The sequence below is a fragment of the Argiope bruennichi genome, chromosome 10 (genome assembly GCF_947563725.1).
Source record: "Argiope bruennichi chromosome 10, qqArgBrue1.1, whole genome shotgun sequence".
Taxonomy (NCBI): Eukaryota; Metazoa; Arthropoda; class Arachnida; order Araneae; family Araneidae; genus Argiope; species Argiope bruennichi.
The window spans coordinates 65,429,648-65,447,337 of record NC_079160.1 but is presented as its reverse complement, the minus strand read 5'-3'; positions in this window follow the sequence as shown (position 1 = coordinate 65,447,337).

Genomic DNA, 17,690 nt, shown 5'->3' with positions numbered 1-17,690 from the left:
TGATTATAGCTATAGTTCAGTGTTATTCCAGTCAATCGGGAAGAAAAGCATCATCTAAAATATATATTAGCGTGATAGATTCTGTAAAACTGCTAGATAAGCGCAAAATATCTTTATATAGTAACTATTACTCACCAATGCTGTGCATGGCTTTGGCGGCTTTACATAAGGAGTATAATTTTATGTAGGAAGAAGGTACAAGTCCTTTATTGGAGAATATTTGGGAAAGTTTCGTGGATAACACTTAAGCTTATTTGTTTATTCGAAATTCAAGCATGAATAAATACAAAAACATATTTATAATTATTAAGTTTCGAGACTAACACTTAAGCTTAGTTGTTTATTCGAAATTCATGCATGAATAAATACAAAAGCATATTTATAATTATTAAATTTCGTGGATAACATTTAAGCTTAGTTGTTTATTCGAAATTCATGCATGAATAATTTCAAAAGTATATTTATAATTATAAAGTTTATAAGGAAATTTATGGGGAAAATCCGCACTGGTTTGGTTGATCCTTAATACAAAATTCATAATATCTTAAATTTTAGAGGTTTGTTTTGGATTGAATATTCTGCATTTAACTAAAGAAATAAAGTGTATTTAAAAGAATAAATAATGGAAAGATGGATGCAATCATCTAAGAAAGAATAGTGGGTCCGGAGCAAGGTTGATCGATCAACCTAGGATATCCTTCGAATTCTTTCTCTAAAATCATCAATCAGATAAAGAAAACTCCCAATTGTAATATTAGACAATGAATGATCCATTTCGAGATTATCTAGAAAGAATAATAAGGTATCTACTAGAGAAATGAGCTTATGAAGACATTGTTACCCTATCGCACTTTGTAACAGAATTTCAACTCAAAAAGTTGTATAATACATTACACCTACAGATAAAAAAAATGCAAGTAAGTAATTTGGGCTGAGAAACATGGATAAGAGCGGTCACTGTAAATAAAATTTGCGACAAACTTTAATATTTAGATGTAAGATAATAGAGTTTGCTAGGTTTATAAATGGACACGAATAAATAATTAAGATAAGGTAAATTGAATGCCTGCATATCCTGTCTCAAGAACGATCTTCCAAACGTGCGCAGTCTGAATGCTTCAACACAATGATCTACACGTATTACTCCTTCGCATTATTTTTAAAATTACATTTTACCATTCGAAATTATTCAAGCTTTTATGGAGTTGTTTTTATTCAAAAACACGGACAATCATTTCAAGCCTTGAAAAATTTGTACTGTTCAAATTGATAACTGTTTTTGTCTATTCTCTTTACGACCCAAGTATGAAAAATTAAAGAAATCCTTACTGATAATGTGTGTGTGTGTGTGTGTGTGTGTGTGTGTGTGTGTGTGTGTGTGTGTGTGTGTGTGTGTGTGTGTGTGTGTGTGTGTGTGTGTGTGTGTGTGTGTGTGTGTGTGAAATTTTTGAAATTCTTACATACAAGCCATAACTTATATTTAATATCGAAATTCAACAATCAATTAATCAAATAATACATCATAATGTTGTAAATAATAAAAATGCCTTAAATTATTATTCTGTGTCCTTTGAACGTATTTGAAATTTCTGAACATAAAAATCAGTGAGAATCTTTTCAAAATCTGCCATAAAACCAGAATGATTATCTCAATATTCCCTAATGCTTGTTTAAAATTATAAATATATTATCGTATTTTGTATCATTTCTCCATTTTTTTCTTTATATCAATTCAAAATTCTTTTTCATATTATTCAGAAATAAGTGGCTAACAGCGTGTTTAACTGTTTACACTCAACTCCTATAAGTATAAAAGCATTCTTAGGCAAACATCCTTCAGACGATAAAACTGTTTCCCGCTCCTTCCCAATTACCAGAAACACATATTCTTCTCCCACAAGCGTTCCTTTCGAATCAGAAAGAATAAAATTCCAATCTCGTATCTATTCCAAAATCAACTAAAGCCATCCGGGAAAATTCACGAAAAGTTGGAAAACCCCATCAGCCTAAAAGGCACTGCTGATACTCAGAACATTCACTTCAATTAAAACTTTACGCAGACTGCATTTGGCTAAATATTTCGTACTTCGGCGCCAAGCAATTTGTATGCAGATTCACTTTAATAGAATTTCTCTATTCAACCCTCCCTTTGAATTCAACCTTCAAGGAATTGAGTATAACCATAACTTCTAAATTAACCTCTTTAAGTTCCTCCTTGAGGTTCAAGATCCGAGGGAAGTCCCTGGCTTAACGACGAAACTATGGGGATTATTAGAGAGACTGAACTAACTAAGCATTTGGCGTTTTAAAATCACTTGGCGTTAAATATTTAGAGCACACACCTCAAAACATTTCCTTTGGCTTAGAGCCAATTAAAAGCAACTCTCAGAACGGTTGCCAAGTTATTATTTTAAGCCACATTTGAATATATCGCTCTGGCATTCAATTAGCAATTCAAATAGGAAATGAAGGGTACATTAATTTAGTCTGGGCTCGGATAATTTCATTCGAAACGTTTCGAAATATTAATTAGTGATATGGATATCAGTAAAGAATCGATAATCTTTTCCTTCATTCGGACTTTCTTACTGTTAAAGCTGTTTCAGTCAAATTCTACGGTCGATTTGAAAGTCTCTTGCAGAATTTGAATATCGAAGTTCCAGAAATTTGAATTGACAGCAGGGTAATTGAAATATTCTGAGAAGTTATAATAATGGATATTCAATTATTCATAGTTTATTGCCAATATGTGAAGTTGAGTGAATTAGGCTCTATTTCTGTCCTTGATATTAAAACTCTCGGTTAGTAAGGGATATTTCTGTGTCCACTATATTTCCTGCAGTACTCAATGTGGAGTATAATTGGATTTGCCATCTGAAAAACGCAATTAAATGCTTTGCTATATTAAGCAGAGCATATACGTTTGTCATATAACGTCTGATGCCTGTATAACATTTACAAATTTTTAACATTTTCCGAAAAGCTTTTTAATAATAAAAAAAGCACTATTCATAGGTTTTGAGCTTTGAAATAGATGCGATTATTTTTCCAAACTGTCTTTTAAGTATTATCAAATGGTGTGTATGTGTGCGTGTGTGCATGTGTGTGTGTGTACAGGAGGTATAATTTTTACTCGAAAACGAAGGTGCATGCGTTCATTTGCCAAAATAAGAACGAAAGTATCAGAATTTTCCCCTTTAGTTGTTTAATTACGAGATTCTGATAGATTTCTTTGACAGGGGTTGACTTAAGAAACAAACTCTTATATACTTTTGAAACACCTGCATATACGCCAAGGACTTTTATCCCTTCGCTCAGGGTGTGGGGAAGAAAGAAAACGGAATTTTTGGAGCATGGGCTATTAATAATTCAAAATTAAAGAAAAAAAACTGTGGTTTGGATCAGGTAAAAAGAACACACTTTAGAATGAAGTTACCATGGGATAATTTAAGATAAAAAATTAGACAAATTATAAGAATTTAAATGAACACACACACACACAGACATATATATATTCATCGAGCGCGACTTGCTTTAATGTGATAATAAAATATTAAATACTTAAGATAAAATTAAAAAAATAGTTTAAAGTCATATCACTGACTCTCCGATCCGCCCGAAGGCACAGGGATAAATAATACTGAATGGCCGGACAGCCGCAACAACAACACTGACAGGAACAGTGGTTGAGTCCCAAGGGCCATCACTGGCCAAGGTACAATCCTTCCCTAAAGAAGTACGTCCCATCATGGATAGAAGGAGCCAAATACCCAGCTTTTTGTGTACCCTCAAGGTTGGCGAGAACCAACCACCATGCCGGAAGCTTCTCATCTTCATTTCGAGGTGCCCCTCGGGGGAGGGGGTTAAAAGTAGGGTAAAAGCTAAAATGCTCCAATAAAAAAACAAGCTTTATAAAAAAAAATAGATTTTTCAATTTTGAATAGTAAAATAAATATTTCTAAAGGAAAACTGTTATTCTTACTGCTTCAAGCAGAAAATATAAGATACATTATAGGTTGTCTGTCCTTAACATTTCTAAAGACAAAAAAATTTGTTCTTACTGAAATACATTATGGACTCTCAATTGAAGGAAACAAAACATACCTTATAAGTCACCAATGAACAATAATATGCTTGATGATCAGTCTTCGATACTATCAAATTACTTTTTATCTTTTTCGGTTGATCTTTTTTTTTCTCTCATTTACAAAATAATGGTATAATGGTAAGTAGCCATCGCAATTGAATTTTATTCAAAAATATAAATATAAGTTACAGCTTGACACATTACTACAATCTCTTTTCAATTAAAGTTCTCATTTCATTCATTTTTTCTGGTTGTAAAATTCAAGAATTCAACGCATGTACATTTCATCAAAAGTTTTTTTGACATCAAAATGGCGCCAAAAAAAACCCCAAGTTAACAGAAAGAGAAGTTACCTTAGAAATCATGATTTGCACCAAAGTAATAATATTACGACTACATTACAATCGTGATTCATTTATATTAGAAAGCTTGTGGAAAAATTATTCAATAATCAGCACTAACAATAATATTTTAAGCTAATAATCTTAGACGGTCAGATGGTTTGCTGTTGACTCTGATTATATTTGATTTCTGCTAAAATGTATAGACAGACCTTGAAGTCCATGATTTCTCCAAATTTTCTGATATTAACCCTGCATTATTTCATCTGTCTTACATATGTTCTGTATTGAACACATGAATCTTTCTAATGCAGACAGTCTCAGTTCTTAGTTCTATTAAAACCTATTTCATTCATCAGTTTTGTAAATTTAGCGATGTTGTAACTTCAGCTTTTTATTTGTTTTGTAAACTTCACAGGTATCGAACAGAATCCTTCTTCTTTAGCTTTCAACGATAAAATAAAAATCACATGATTAAATATTTGAGGAAGCAATGAAAAAGGTTTGAATTTAAGGCGAATAGAGCTCTAAAAATATTGAAAATTTTGGGGAAATATTTTTTTAAAAATTCTTCCTTAATGCAGGGAAGAATTTTACGAATCCCCACGCTTATTAAATTTATATCATTAAAAAGATGTATTTTTTTAATTTTTGAAATAGTATGAACTTTATTTTTGTGCAGTAATATTTCTGGATGTTATAGCGGGAAAACTCCAAAATTCCTTTGTAATTTTTAATGAATTAAAATTTCAAAAAATTGCTCCGATTTGCACAGTTTTATGCTCCAAAATATATTTGTGCTAAATGTGATAGCTTAAAGTGAAATGATCTGGCCTGTAGAGCACCAATGCACACACACTTTCATCTTTATTATAAGTAGAAAAGAATTAAAATGGAATTTAATACATTATTTTTTATATTCATTAACATCGTAATAATGTTGCAAGGTTACTATTATCTTTATTATTAAAAACTTACTTTTATTATTATCAGTAACATTATTAAAAAATGATACTATAGTAATGTCTATAGTGGAGTTATTTTTCTTGGAACAAAATTTTTGATAATATTGTATTTATGATATTGTTGACCATTATCGTAATAATATCAATGTAGATAATATTGGGTTGAAAATAATATAGATAATATTGTCCTTTCATTACTGCAAACGATACTGTATCAACAATATTCTAGACCCTTTATCTTGGTAGCAATATTATCAAATCATTCTCTTAGCAAAATATTGTTGATAGTATTATTTTAATAATGTTTTCTTGTGTTATTTTGGATTTAAAATAAAATTCTATGCGTTTTATGTTGTATTGATTAAAACAAAAAAATTCTAAATCAATATAAAAATGCAAATCTCTTTCCGCCTTTCTTCTAAGAGATGGATTTCTCTTGTTTAGAAAGCAATCTGGCATTTCTAAGAATCTTTCCAAGACTGGAAAGTCGATGCCTCATCAAATAACTGCTCCATAAAGAGCTATTAAAGCCCAAAAGCCCAAGCCATCGATCTGAACAATTCAGAAAACCATTCTGACATTATTTGTCAATACGAGTTTGCCTTTATATCTCTCTTTTAAACTTTCCCTCCGTCGAATCCAAACATCCATCCATCCAAATTGTGTGCATAGAAGACTTCTAGATGACACAAAAGTTAATAGACCGTTCACCAGATTTCCTGAATGGTGGAAAACAAGGGCGGAAATAAATACAGCAAAAAACAAAATAAAGATGCCTGCCCCTTTGCTTCGTCTTTCTTGAGTTTCTAGGAAAGACGATTTCTAAGAATGTTCTGCTCTTCCGTCAATACAAGACCTTTTAAGATTCTTGGGATTTATCCCGGATCCTCCCAAGATGCCTTGGAAATCGAATTTGCTATTATTTAAGCTCTGAAAAGTCTGTTGGCCAACTAGCGTCTTTGGAATTTTTTTCTGTAAATATTCGACAAGAAAACCGTTGTACATAAAAAGAAAAATGTCCTACTGAATATATAACACTCCATTATGCAACTATTTGTTTCATTACGTTGTTTCAGTGTACAATCGTAATTTAAATATCTAGAAATTTTATTTATTTTTTATTTTTAAAGCAATGAAATTGAAAGAGGGGTTTTGGAATGTCGCTTTGTATATTAAGTGTAAATAAAAATTAACGATCTTTTGTTTAGCTTTTTATTTTAAATATTTATAGAAAAATTACATACACGTAATTTTGTATGATTAAAAGCGGAAGAAGGACATTTTAAACTTAATAATCTTTCTGTAAATGACAAGTTATAAAACTTTTGAAAGCAGATATAATATAACTGAATGTTAATAATTCTGAAGAGAAGTGTTTAAGAACTGGTAATATTATATTGAGAAAAATGTACTGGAATAATAGAAATTAAAAATTGAAATAATTATAATTATGGGCTAAATTTAAATCTAAATAATAATTTCGTTATTATTTTTTATATTTAAAGCAATATTTTTTTCTTAAAATGCTATTAGTCTGTAAAAGTCCTTTTTATTGCTTCAAAAACAATAAAAAAGTTATTCTTTGGCCTAAAAAGTTCTGGCCTTTAAATTTTTAAGTTATTTACTGGCCATTTTTGCGATTTTTCTGCTAAATTTTGCTACAGCTAAGCTTTTTAATCAATTCATTTTTTTTTTCAAATAATGATACATTTTTTTTAGATTTTCAGACGGAAGCATATTTAAAAATATCTAAGCATTAGACTCAATATCTAAGAAGACAAATAGAGAGAATTTTTTAATTGCAACCTGTAAAAAGATCAAAATGTTAAATATCGGAGACTCTGATTTAGGATTTGTTTATTTTTATGATAATATTATTTTATTTTTTTCTCTTAGGAATACTGTAATGATTTTCCTGGATCGTTTTTATAAATACATGAACGCTTTATCTTTTCTAGTAAATTAATTAACTTCCAAGCTGTATCTCATTTAATAAAGTTGAAAAAAAGTAGCCAACCCCATCCTTCCCGAAAAAAAATCCTACAATTAACCTGAAATAGTTATATTATAATGTTTTAGCTTTAACTCTTCTATCTAGCCTTCATTTGGCTTGATTTCATCAGCCAATGGAATCTGAACGTAACGACTTTTACGTATTGCAGTTCACACATGCATGCAAAAAAATACCATCCTTAAATACTAATATTTAAAAAAACACTCAATATTATGAAATGTCAAATATTATAGCATAACATTATTAACATAACAGTATTACAGAATAAAAAATTGAAAAATATGATATTTAATTTTGCTTTGTCGTACTACAGTAATATGAAAATAAACATATTGATTACTCACACTCATGCCGTTTTGCTGCAAACAGTTAAATAAGAAAAGGAATTGTTACTAAAATTGTCTTAAAACTTTTGTTTAATTAAGGTATATACTAAATTAAAATAGCACTACAAATTTAAATTTTTAGATTTTAAAATAATGTAAAAATGCTTTTTATGGAATAATATTTATTAAAGTTAATGAAGGCAAAATATTACAACAATATTTACAAAATTTATTACAAAATATAATATCAATTAAATTTTGGTTAAATAATTAACTAGTTGTAATTTATGAAACTCTTTTCAAAATTCCATATTTTGTGTTGACACTGTAAGGCTTTTTGAATTATTTTGGCGTATTACAGGATTTTTCTTCTTTTCAGTTTACTGATTATGGATATATAAAAGAGATGCATTGTTGTAAAAGTGTATTATTGCAAAAAATTTTAAAGTAAAACTAATTATTAAATCACTTAATTGAAATTAAAGAAACATTTTACAGAAATATAATTTAGTAATTTTGGGACCTTCTTTAGTCTAAAGAATTAAGATTTGTTAAAGTTTTACAGAGTAATATGCAGTTTATCGTTTCAAAAATAATTGCGTGCAGAAATTGATTTAAAGTTCCCATTTACCAACACTGTATATTTTTAAAACGAAAAAACTTGTTTAATTTACATGGTAGAAATGAAATCTTAAATTATTCAATGAAACAAACAAAAACTTCAAATTTCATATTATTTCATAAAGTTAAAAATAAAACTTAAATTAATGAATTTGATCATTACATGGTTTTCTTTTTTTCTTCAATTCAAAATTTTCCATGCTATTTCAATACAGATTACATAAAAGTACTTATATCAAATATTGATCAAATTAACCTATTAAAGATGAAAAGCCTTCATGGGGGGAAAAAAGATGCTCTGAGCAAAAATAGTTTTTATTAGATTTATTTCATTGCTTTCTAATTTTTAATATATAACCGTTGCTGAATATGGCCAAATATATTTATAACATAGTGAATATCTGCTTATATGTAAAACAATAACATGATTTCTTTTTAAACTGTGAAAATTATTTAAGATACAGCCTCTACACTATCTAAGACAAGGGACCTGATAAACATTTAACTGCTTCGTTTTCTCAATCTTTAAAGCTTCTCAAGCTGAATCTGTATTTTCGCAAAGCTCGCAACATTAGATTCGAATATAATTTTTTCATTCATTAGCAGAATCCCGTTGTTTTACAAAAATATTTTTAAATAAAATTCTATGAATAAAATTTTTTGAATTAAATTATAAAAATATAAATAAGAAGATTTAATAAGCCTTTTCTTCAACCTGAAATTCTAGTTACAGCATCAAATGCTGTCACCCTTTCTCTTTCCCAAAAATGTTTTATTAATATCCTCATTACCATTTTCATAACTCACGGCAGTGTGTTTTCATTACACTTCTTAAAACTCTGTAATATTCCATACTCCGTAGAATATGTAGTAATCACAACGTCTTCACCAACATAGAGAAACTGAATCAATTTTATATAGTCTTAAATATTTCTTATGTCTTTCATATGTCAAAAGCTTTCGATTTGAGTTATTTTTAATTGAATTCAATGATTTGATTAGTTTTATTTCAACATTGAAAAATTGCAAATATTAAAATAATTGAAACATAAACCGAAAAGTGTGACTAGACAGACCAAAACTTTCTCGTATAATATCTAATTAACTTATTATCCTCCACCTCACTCCCATATAAAATTTTGGAATTTGAACAAGAACCTTGGCACAATGAGTGTTTAGATTTATATTTTTAGAGTTCTGCGCATGACCATTTTTGTACCTCGTTGTATAGTTAAGAAAATTTAATGAATTTTTCAATGTCTCTTTTTCGATTGTTAAAAACCAAAATATGGCACAGAATTAGCATTTTTCGACAAGCCAATTTTCATTTATTTAAGTCATTGCATTTTTCAGTTATTGAGGTTGAATTCATGTAAAAATAAAAACCAATGGTCAGTTTTCTGACGGATTTGATCCAAATTTTAAAGCAGATCTTCGATTCGGATTAACAAATTCACCAAACTTTATATTCCCATTTTGTAGAGGCCCATTTATATTAGGATCCAGATAGCCTGTGAATGGATTTCGGTAAAATTTCATAGAAAACCACAAATTTGGTACAAAGATGGCAGTCCAAATTTCATCTATTTAGCGTTACTAACTCTCTAACTAATAACTAGCGTTCTATAATTATTGTTTTCATAGATAGACAGAGTGTACAGATTGACATAAATATATTTTTAGAAAACGATAAGATTTGTCAATGTCCCAAATTCGAATTTTTTGGCAATTGTAGTTCTTTCTATTAGTATGCTACGCTTAGAAGAAAGTAAAATCAAAAAATGTTCTTCCTTTACAAATTATATATTCTAACATGATGAGTCAATAATATGAAAATGCTATTTGCAATCAATGTTCTGTAAAACTTTTCGTTAAACAAAAAACTTACAGTAGAAAACCAGACAATATGTTTATAAATTTGAAATTCAAAATTATAAATTGAAATCAAAAATTAGAATTCTGATATTGCACTAGCTTAAAAATTATTTCGTTCATATTTATGACCCAATTTACTGAAATTAATTACCCATACTACAAAGCTAATTCAGAAATAAAATTTTAAAACAGCGTTTTTATTCTCTTGTACAAGTATACGACTCATTACATTTTTATTGACCCCTCTGCTCCGTTAATGACTCAGAAATTTAAAAAGGACAACATGCTCGAAACACATTCATTACCCTGCATTTTTACAGCGAATATGATGAAAAAAGCTCCTTATGGGTCATTAAATATCCCTTTCAATTTTTTACGACACAATCTATTTGAAAAACATCTTTGTTCTTCATGTTCAAAACGCCATTTTTAATGTGTTGTTTGTGTGTTCGGCTTTTTAACTATTACTTTCAAAATTCTTTTCGCAAGACTATGACTTAGCAAAGTCTAAAGCACATTTTCCGGTGTTAAATTGTTCGTAATAGTTCATCTTGTTTGCTGGTTCAAATAGGTAAAGAGCTAAGCCTGGATAAAGAAAGAAAATAAAAAAAAATAATAGCTTGGATATATATTTTTTTTTTTTACTTTCACGTATACGTAGAATACAGAAAGTATAATAACTGTCAAAAATAATTCGTATTCGAAAATTTGATAGGTCTCTACCTTTTAGACCTCCCTTTGAGTCGGAAAAACACATTTTTCGAAACTGTCTGTATGTCTCGACAAAATTAAATCAAAAACGCTTTGGACTAAATTGATGGAATCTAATAGATAGTTTTGACATCAAATTTGCAGATTTCTATCAAATTTTGAATAAAATTTGTTAAGAGGAAGATAGTCTGTCAGGCTGTTTGAATATAAGTTAAGACGATAACTGCAAAATGAATAGAGCTAGATAGATTAAATTTGGTACACAGATTTAGAATTGTTAGAATAGATGTCTATTGAATTTTTTGCCAAATCCAACAAAGAGTTGGCCTTCCATCGGCATATGAAACATCAGAAACATGTAAACGCGATTTCTCACAAACGGGATAATTTAAATACATCTAATTTAGTATGGCATTTTGTAACTACTAATGTAGTTTTGCAACAAATTTTTGTTTCAATCTGTTGAGAAAAACGTGTCTAAAACAGAAACTCGATTTTTGTTATGCCGTTTACTTATGACGAGGATTAAATAGTAAATATCTCGCCAAGGATAAAACGTTAGATCCAGCAAAAATATTTAAATTCATGCTAAAAGTTATTATTTCATAACTATTGCACACCAGTGCCATGTAAGGCGTTCTCTGGTATGAAAAGTTTATTAGAGAATATGCGAGAGAGTTTTGGGGAAACCACTCCAGCTTGTTTAACTATTACAGCTCTTAACTTCTGTACTAATCTATTAAAATAAATATTTATTAATCTACCACGGTTTAATCTAGATCCTTAATATAAATACTTTTGCACAAAATGGATTTTTGCAATATCATGTATGTTACTTCTGAATTCTCTGCATTAAACGATTTATTTTTGTCTTCAGTTCCAGCAATAATTCCTTCGTTTTCAATTTTCAATTCTCTATATTTACTAACTATTTCTAATTTATATCTTAATTATTTATTAATCCATTATCCCCTAGTGCCAACTTCATGAGTGTTAATTCTTTTTATTTTCTTTTTTGAAGACTTATTTAGTATTTTATATTATTTCTCGAATCATATTTATGATTGCTTACTGATGATTATTTCTTTTTATCACTTCTATTACAGTCTTCCCTAAGAAGTGTTGTTTGAATTTAAGCCTCGGATATTAATAAATAATTCCAATTACATTTTCTAGAATACAATGCTTTCGAAATTCTATGAATGCAATTTCTTAAATTTCAATTTTGCATATTCAATGAAAATTCTCAATTTTTTTAGTTCTTTTAATACTTTGTTTCAATGTTTAATTCACTATTTTTTTATTAATCTTTTCAGATTCATCTTTTATATTTTTAATAATTTAGTTTATTATTCCTGTGTGCAACTTAATGAATATTATTTTTCGTAAATTACATTTTTGAAAATTGGTTCAATGCTTTAGGTTTCTAATTCCATTGTTTTTAGATATTAATTCTGCCGGCGTCCTGGCATAGGGGTAGCGCGTCTTCCCCGTGGTCTGGGCGTCCCGGGTTCGAGTCCCGGTTTGGGCATGGTTGTTCTTCTGTTGTTCTATCTGTGAGATGTGTGAAAGTGCCCTCCTGTAAAAAGGGGTTGTGCAAGCGAATGTGTGATGCGTGAGTAGCAAAGTCGTACTCTTGGCCCTAGTTGGCGCTGCTATAAAAAATAAGAGACGTCCCCCTCAGGCTTAAATCGCTGTCTTCGTAACAGCGGGTCAGTGGCAAGTGCCATAAGAAACAAACAAACAAACAGATATTAATTCTGCATGTTTATTGAAAATTGCAAATGTAATTCGTATTTTTTTTATCATTTAAAGTGATATTATTTCGCATTTTATTTTCTAATAAGCTACTTAAATACATTTAAAAATGATTTTAAACTAGAATAATAAAAAGGAGATAAATTCTATAATATATTCTTTACAGATGATAGTTGCAAATTAATATGCTACATATAATAAAAAGTTCTGTTATATTACTTCATCAAAAACAAAAGAAGTATTTTAATACGACTTTGTGATATTGTTGCACCATAAAGAGAAAGTAGTGTTGTTCCTACAACGTTTTGAGTCAAGTTCTGTTCTATAGTAAAATGAAACGAGTTTGAATTATAATATTCTTTATAATCACAGATTTAAATAAAAAATTTGAAATAGTATGTACATTCTTCACACGTGTTAAGATTTTTATTTTGAAGGCTTTGACCACGAGCGTTATATGCAAAAAGTGAATATACATTTTAGATATCTTATTTTTATATAGAACTACACAACAAAACAATATATATATACTTTTTTTTGTAAAAAATGTCAGACAATAACTTTCATTTATCTAAGACTTTGCACTTTGAATTATATACTTTCTATGCATGCAATTGTATAGACCAGCAAACGATTAACTCGTTGATGTATTTAGTACAAAATTTGAAATTGATATACATATTAGTGTTAAAATTATGCGTTAAATTATATCAATCTAAATCTGAAGTTAGTGACTGTCGTATTTATTTCCATTCGGGCAGACAGACAAATATACTTCTTGTCAAAGATTTTTAAAAATTGGATAAAAATCTACAAATTCAGTATAAAGCAAATATATCAATTTTTCATCCATCCAGCTCAAAACCTGTGTTTGTTATCGTGTTCACATACAAGCAAATATTGAGGCAGTAAAACATAATTTCAAATTCATTTAATTATCTGAGTGAGGGAGGATTTAAACTTGAAGATTTGTTGAAACCAAATTTTTTAAAGTGTATGATGCTTTATCTTTATTTTTGTATACTTCGTAAGTAAGAAAATAAAAATGTTGAATTCTCCTACGATCATGACTAGTTATAAAACTATCAATTTCTTTAATTTAAACCGATCAGCAGCTGCCTCACGGGAATAAAAATTCATTTATCTGATGATTTTCCTTGAAGCTTCAAGGAATTAATTTGAGGCTTCAAATTCTCTAAAATACTTATATTCGAATCTTCATAACTCGGTCACAGAACAATGAAATATTTTTGATAAAATCTTAGCGTATCAAGAAACCTTTATTAAACATAGCTAATAAGCTCAGAATGCTGATTAAAAATTCAGAATCCTTAATTAATAAAGCCTTTTGCTTATTAATTGAAGCAGATAAAATATTTTTTATTTAAATTATTTTAAATTCGAAATACATGACAATCTCTTTCCGTTTAGATATTGGCTGTTGGATCTCAATTAGAGTGGATATCCTGTTTAATTCTATAAATAAATTTATTTGTAAAATCTCCTCTATTTAAATCAGTGCTTTTGGGAGATACGTTAATCCGATCCTTGCTGATTGGTTGGTTTCTTGATGATAGTTTTCTAGATAGTAGATACAAAACAAAATTTCATACCAATTTTCATTCCCAATTACCTGATTGGGAGATAATTATGATCCTATGCGATACTAAAAATTATATTTATAGATTCAGGGAGATTTGCTATGAGGAGATATCATCAAAATTCCAAAGTTTAATTTCTTTTATCATTTCAATACTTTCTTTTTGTATACTTTGAAAACAAGAAAGAAAATAAAGATATCATATAAAAACATTAATTTCATTCACTTAAATATTTAGTGATGAAGTTCTGCTGAAATATTCTACCAACAAAACGCGATTTTATTTCACTGTTGTTGTTTTCTTAAAGCTACTTAACTCTTGAATTACAAAGTGACATTTCTGATAAACTCATTCGCTGATATTGTTAACCCTCGCTTTCTTTTATGTCCCATAATGGAAAAACAGAACACTTAGCCGGATATATTATCTTAAAACATCCGACAGAGACCATCCCATTCTCATTTTGGAGCATAAAATCATATCACCCACCACTCCTCGCCAACCTCAGGATCGGCCCATATCTCCCCAATAAACGTCGGATCCGTAAAACGAAATACTTTGTCGGCTATAAAGCCAACATAGCTCATTACTTATGGAGAATTCTTCAATCCAGCGGCTGCTTTATACATCTTTTCAAACAATGACCTAAGATATAATATTTTCCAGATGTTGCTGACATATTGCAGCTTTGGCGTGAACAGCTTTGAATTGGTGGAATTTGATTTTGGGAATAGGAAACAATTTGTTCGGAAAATTCTCATTTTAAATATTTGAAATAGATTGTTCGAAAGAATTTTGATAAATAGGTGAAAGGTTTTATATTAAAATGAGTCAAGTTGCTATCATGAAGATAAGTCATAAGATAAGCTCGGCAGAAGGTTTATCAGTTAATGGATATTTTCGGGGGATTATTAGATTTATTTTATGGTTATATTTTGTTTATTTTATGGAAACTGGATTCAGTGCTTCACTTCGCAATATGTGAAGATTATTTTAAGGTATATCAAAAGATGGAAGCTGTGAAATAATTAGGAAAGTTAAATATTCTATATTATATAATTATTATATTATTTAATTTCAATTAAGGTAAATATTATATTAAATAATTCTTATATAATATTATATAATTATATAATTTCAATTAAGGTAAATATTATATTAAATAATTCTTATATAATATTATATAATTATATAATTTCAATTAAGAATATATTATATAATTTCAATTAAGGTAAATATTATATTAAATAATTCTTATATAATATTATATAATTATATAATTTCAATTAAGAATATATTATATAATTTCAATGAAGGTAAATATTATAAGAAAAGAAATATTTAAATAAATGAATTAAAGCAGAGTCAGTTCATGAAAGTTCTTCATTTTAAATAAAATGTGAAATATGTTTATGATATAAATTATAATTTTCAGTTCGCGTTTATGAACCTTTTCTCAGAAATATTCATTGATGCTTCTAAAGCATATTTTTACAATGTCTCACATATTTTTCTGTTTGGCTCTTAACTTTAAAGATAAGAAAATTATATATTTTTTCAATTTCCTATAAAAATGTGTTCAGATCTTTTTGTCTTTTCTCTTACTTTTGAGAATTTTGTATAATATATTTCAAATTTATTATTAGAAAGAATTATTCAATTTTGAATCAATTTTTACAGATTCACTAACAGATGGAGCCACTTATATGGGATGAAAATTAAATTCAAAATTTGATTAACTGATGATTAAATTCTATAAGTAGAGCAAATATTTGAGTCATGTAAGTAAAATAATATCAAAATATGCAACACACCAAAACTATTGTTTTGGGAGCTTCTTAAAAATGTGATTATAATATACCATCTTTACAAACATGAAACAAGTCAGGCTAAATAAGCAAATTTCAAGGAGTAATTGCACCATGTTCATACAAGTTTTCAAAGTTGATTGAAATAAACAGCTAGATATTTACATAGCTGCCTGTTATATGTTTTAAGACTGTTGTCATATTTTTTTCTAAATTATATGCCACCAAAATGATGATGTGATGATAGAGCGGAATTTCCGATCTGTGATGGTATTTCCATCCTAAAATGTGTAAGCCGGTTTCGAGTGACTATATGTTGACTTTTTTAAAAAGATGACTTTCGAATGTCTTCGAAATCGGACATTCATCTGTGATGTCATTTTTCATCTTGAAAATCGTGTAAGTTGGACGATTGCGAGTCGTTTGATGCTGACTATCTAAAAAGAAAGTCACCTTTCGAGTGACTTCAACATCCTATACTAATCTTTAATGGCATTTTCATTCTAAAACATGTAAATCTTGCGGTTTCGAGAGATTTGATGCTAACTATTTTGAAAAGTTGCCTTTTGAGTGGTTTGAAAATCGGATATAATCTGTGATGACAATTTCATCCTAAGACGTGTAAGTTGGTCGGTTTTGAGTCACTAGATTCTGACTTGAAAACTATAAAATAAAACTTGGTTAGTCAAATATATTGTTTTGATGTTTGAGAGTTCATCAAAATCAAATACCCTATTACAGACGTAGAAAGGGTGTTTGGAGAAGAGTTGCTGCCTCATGTCGTGTTATTCTTATTATTTTACAGCAATTCAAAGTTGCAAGTCCACCCCACCCCCTCTCTGAAAAAGTATTAGTATGGCTTCAAATTAAATACTTTTCTTTTGGACATGAATTAAACTAAACTAATCAAAATATAATAATCACAAATGCTTTCCAACTTTAAAAAAAATCATTTCATTTACAGTCAGAAGCACAATTGATTGTTATTTTTGAATGATTTTGTTTTTGATTAGTGAAAAAAGCTTTCTTTATTGGAAAATGTATAATTTAATCCCTTTATATTTTACCTATAATGCAAAAATAAAGGACACTGAATCTTAAAAGTTGAATAAATTATCTCAAAACCTTATATTTTATTATGGAGTTTGCACATTATTTCGCAAAGAATGAACCATGAATTAAAAGTAAGCCTGCTTATCTGAAATTCAAACTTTAAACGCTTTTTTTCTCTCCAGTTAATTTTATCGACTAGATAATAAAGGCATAAAACCTAATTTATTTAAAATGGAAAGTCAGTAACCAACCCAAAATAGTTATAAGAAAAAATAAAACATCGATGCATTAAGTTGTGATATGTTATGTATTTTCCCGAATCGATTATGGCTGATGTTTTGTTTAATTAATGTAATCCAATTTCCTTTTCTGTCATATAAAATTAGATAAGGATAATAAATAAGACGTTAAGGTATCATGGTATAAAATATATTACTTATAAAAACAATACAGAAATGATGATTATAGAAGAAACGACTGATGAAGCAAAATGGGTTTAACATAATTAGGCTTAAGAATTTTAATTATGA